Source organism: Nothobranchius furzeri, chromosome 11 (genome assembly GCF_043380555.1).
Source record: "Nothobranchius furzeri strain GRZ-AD chromosome 11, NfurGRZ-RIMD1, whole genome shotgun sequence".
Taxonomy (NCBI): domain Eukaryota; kingdom Metazoa; phylum Chordata; class Actinopteri; order Cyprinodontiformes; family Nothobranchiidae; genus Nothobranchius; species Nothobranchius furzeri.
In genome coordinates this window covers 26,700,363-26,705,751 of record NC_091751.1, presented here as the reverse complement: position 1 = coordinate 26,705,751, position 5,389 = coordinate 26,700,363, and positions in this window count along the sequence as shown.

Here is a 5,389-nt window from a genome sequence, read left to right as displayed (position 1 = left end):
TAATGCCTCTGAAAACCCACTCCAGTACTGGTGTTGGTTTAACAAGCTGTCTGTGAAACCACGGTCACATTTAGGAGCTCCTGAAAATAAAATCCGACCATTTCTGCAGATTAAACTCGTCTTCAGGAAGACGAGACAGGGATCCTTTTCCTCTTGCAGGCAACAATCCATTTTGGGTTCTAGGTATTATTTTAAGTGCAGACTAGATAAAAAAAGAAATTACTTCTTCACAAGTGTGGTGGGAGAATAAACCCCCTGCTAGCTACACGAGGAGACTGAGCGTCAGTGTTTACAGTCCGCGGGGAGGAATCAGCTCTCTCGACGCCCTGGATGGAGAGGAGTGGGCCGTTGTGACGTAACAGCAACGCCATTCTGCTGAATGCATTTGCTCTGCAGAAAAATGCACACGTGAATCCAAAAATCGCTTTGGGGTGTTTTTCATGAGGAAATTACTATAAAAGAGGCTCAAAGGCTCCAAAAAGTGGTCTTTTTTAAAATAATTTGAAGTACAGCCCATTTTATTTTAAGTGTTATTCACAATTAGACTAGATTTAGACAAATGAGAAAAAAACCACAAAATAATGATCAATGCATTCTAATTTTTCAGCTCCAGATTTTATTTGTATTTAGCCAACAAATTATTTAAATCTAAATAATAATCAATGAATTACAAGAAATTACATGTTGAAAAATCTGTTTTAGGATGTAAAACAAAACTTTCAACCAAAATATTGATGAATGTAATGATCTTCATAATCTTTTGCAGTATTACAGATGTTATTACCCTGAGTGTGATTTATGGTGGTAAATAATCTTCTGATATGTTTGAACGCAGTTGTGCAGGAGTTTCTTCTTTCAAACACATTTAATCTAAAGAACAACACAATCTTTAGGGGAAAAGGCACGTATACAACAGTATAAACCTCAAACCTCCTCTTTCCTCACAGTAAATAGTTCCTGTACTCTATTTCCAGCTTTTCCAGTCTATCTGTGTTTTGTGCACGAAGGGAAAAGAGGTAGAGAGAGAATTTCATGACTACAAAAGCAAAGGTTAACATTACTCACAGCATAAAAACAATTTAAAAGGGAGCAAAAGGGCTCTAATGGCTCGACAGTCTTCAAAGAAAATGTATTTCGCGCTCAAAATAATTCATAGCTTTTTGCCGGTGGCTTTTCAGCTTCCCAGAGACCCAGCATGAACCACTGTATTTTTCCCAGCAGGCTCTCTGCTCCTTACAAAATGGCCTTCACCAGGGCATGCCTTGCATCCCCTCCAAATATTGACAGCACCAGGTCCATCGCTTATTGGAAAAATGGCTGTAAATAATGTTTTATCAGTCGATGTAATCTCCACACCTGTATTTTCTCCTGTCATATGACAATATTTGACAAGATTAATGATTTGATCCAGTGGCATTTATTTCCCATTACTGTCAATCCAACTGGCTAGCTTGTGGCATTTAGTGTAGAAAAGCATGCAGCAGCGTTGTTTTATTCATGAGCAGCAAAGTTTTCCTGAGCCGTGTGAAGTGGCGGAGCAGAAACCAGACTCCGGCCTGTTTACTCACGCCACTGTTAAAACCTGCTCATGTGATTGTCGTGTTTAGGTCGGGCCGGCTATTTTTAGCAGACGTGATCGTGAAACAAGTGAGTCTTAATAAACCTGGTGACCTTTGAACTTCCTTGGCTTTAGGGGTCTCCTGTCTGTCCCCAAGGGCCCACGTGTCCTGACAGCTTGACTGATGAGTGGCAGACGGTTGTCCCAGTCCGCCCGCTCCTATTTTTAACCCACACTAAACACAGAGCTCAGACTCTAAACAAATAATTAATAGGGCACTTAGGGTCTCTCTGCTCACCCGCATGTTCCTTTTAACAGCCAACAACGGAGGCCCTTAAGGGTCAAAAGGTTTAAAGACTTTCTAATAAAAGTAACAGAGACGTGGGGATGTGTTTTGGAGAAGAAAAAAGTTGTGTCTCGGTTTGGAATGCTGACAAGTTAATAATCCCTTCTAAAATGGCCCCACCGCAGTAAAATGGCCGGTTTGTTCTTACTTTTATTGCTATCATCTGTCAGTCAATCACATCTTTTTTCTGCCTCATCTTAAGTGGACTGAAAGAGCTAAAGCAGCTTTGCTGTAATGTTCTTGCTCGGGCTTTATTCTCTTTCTTCCCTTTCTTCGCTGGAATATGAAGTCTTATTGTAGTTTTTGGCAGGAAAGGCTTAATGGATTCCCAAAGATGTATTCATGACATGGTAATGAGATTCAGATTTTTACGGCGTTTTCACCTGAAGAAAGAGGCGACTTCTGGCAAGTGGCTTTGTCCTGTTCCTCACAGCTCAAGTGTGCACTTTCTCACTCACTCTGTTATATTAAAAAGTATTTGAAGGACACTCGATTCATAAAAGAGTTTAAATGTAGATCTGTATATTGATCTGTCCAAACACGTCGCTCCTGAAGATTAAAACCATCAGAAGGTTTCCTGCTGCGCTGTTAGGCCACAACATCAGCCTTTTATTAGCCTTTTTGTGTGAATAGCTACATTTGTGACTCAAACCAAATACAGACCAAAAACACAGAAAAGCTCAATACAACATATTTATATTTTAATAAAATTGCTTCAAATACAGAAACAACTAAAACATTTGAAGTTTTTCTTTTACTGATTGAATTATTTTTTAAATCAAGGCAAATTTAAATAAAACAAAAGAAAAAATGTTGTTTTAATTGATTGAAATGATTAAAATGATTTTTTATGAATGAAAATGTCTCATTACTTTTGCTTTTAATTGATAAAACAATATGATTCATTGGATCAATTTAACAATTTCTGGCCACAAAATAGTTAAATCTATTTTATTATTTAATAATTTCTATTATGATATTTTTACTTCATTTGTCTGCATTGAAAGTTTATCTGTGACTGATCGAAGCTTCTTATTGACCTAAAATCTCTCTTATCCATTTCTGTGCTAAAAACGAAGAATTTAATCAAAAATTCACTTCACTGGGATTCAGATCACTTTTATTCCATTGACATTATGAGTATTGTGAATTGTTTGTGTGTGTTTAAACAGCTTGGGTGTTTTTATGCAGATCAGATAAAGTCATGAAGAACTGTAGCACTTCCACAGATGCCACATCTCACACACACAGACACACACACACACACACACTGATGGTTGCACCATCTTGTCTGATCGTGCTCAGACTTCACATACATCTCAGCATTGATTGAGTATTTTTATAATTACTTTGCTCAAGGACACATCAGCACCAGCGTTGATGGCCGTCACGGCTGCAGACGTGTAACCACTTTATTAAAACCACTTCACCTCCCCTCTAATTAACCGTGCACAACCCGAGTACCAAGGTTCACACCAGTCTCGTTCCAGATTTCGTAAAGGCAGTGGTGGAAACTGTTCATTGTGCAACACTTGATGCGTTGCAAACTTCAGACTTGCCAGAGTGGAATTCTGCCGCTAAAAGGAGTTTCACCAAAAACCACACAGCAGACAGACATTATGGGATGACTCAGACAAATCTGTTCTGCATGAAGAGTGAGAAGGTGGTGAAAGGAGCAGGGGCGGATTTAGGATGGAAGAAGCTCCAGGGCTCAGTCCAGATGTGAAATGTTTTTTTTTTATCAGGTGAAAAAGATAAGTGCTTTAAATAAAAAAGTTCACTGATAAACCATTTTCACTCGTTAATTTTTTTTTAAATGATCGGTCACTCTGAGTGTAACGCGCAGGCTGAACATGAGAATAGTCTTCTACCTCTATTTCCTGTATTAGCTCTTGATAGAAAATAGCTGCCTAGACAAGGGAGACTGTTGTTGTTTTAGCATCCAGGAAACAGCAGAGAAAGTATCAGCTAGTAGAAGCTAACTATTAGCATTAGCAACTCCACCACAGGGCAGAACTCCCCCAGGCTTGTGTTATTTGAGGAGATAACACATCAACACATTGGTAGAATTGCCACAATATCAGTACCTCGTTAAAAATATTTCTAATCAAACATTGCTTTGGGAGAACATTTCATTTCATGTTTAAAGTGTGATTAATCAAGATTAATTATTGCAAAGCCTCTGATTAATTAGATTAATTTATTTACTTGAGTCCCACCCCTAGTATATATGTAGCTATGTGTATTCATGTGTATATAATCCTGTCCTAACATTTAGATTTAGTTGGGTTTTTTTTTTCACGTGTGCATCGCAGGAACAGCACAGGCAGCTGAAGGGTTTCTTTAGTGGAGAATCCGGCAGGCTACTTCATGCACCTGCGAGATATATATATATATATATATATATATATATATATATATATATATATATATATATATATATATATATATATATATACATATATATATATGTATGTATATATTATGTAAATATATATATATATGTATCTATATATATGTATATATATATATATAATATATATATATATATATATATATATATATATATATACATATATATATGTATGTATATATTATGTAAATATATATATATATATATATATATATGTATGTATATATATATATATATATATATATACATATACATACATATATATACATATACATATATATATATATATATGTATATATGTATGTATATATATATATATATATATACATATATATATGTATGTATATATTATGTAAATATATATATATATATATATATATATATATATATGTATGTATATATATGTATATATATGTATGTATATATATGTAAATATATATATATATATGTATGTATAGCATATATATATATATATATATATATATATATATATATATATATATATATATATATATATGTATGTATGTATGTATGTATGTATGCATAGCATATCTATAATAGCGTGTGACAAGCTGCCTTTGTTTACACCATAATAAGTGAGTGTTTGAATAACTTCTCAGGGACTTGAAGTAACGAGCCAGACTCGCTTTTCTTCATTCAACTGTGAAGCCCCGTAACCCGGACCAACAGCTGGCATGGGTAGGAATGTGGACGGTGGCACCGGTTCGGGATGCTGAGTGGGCTCTTAGGCTGTTCCACCTGCAGGTTTGAGACACAGCAAACATTTCCTGTTTCAGATGTCCAAACGTGCAGATGCTGCTTGTTCAGCAAACTGTCTTTTCTCTGTGTTCCTGTGTAATTCTCCTCACCCTCCAGACTTCCCTGCAGCTTCTGAATGAATCTGTTTACTATCTTTCAGTTTGGATGACGTGCCACACTAACCGTGCTGCAGGACATCTGGGGCTGGCTGAAGTGGAAGTGGAAGGGGTAGATGGGGGAGCTGAAATGGTCCAGACAAGCTGGTAGGCAATCTTGAGCCTTTTTCTCTTTATTAAAACAAGAACTCACACTA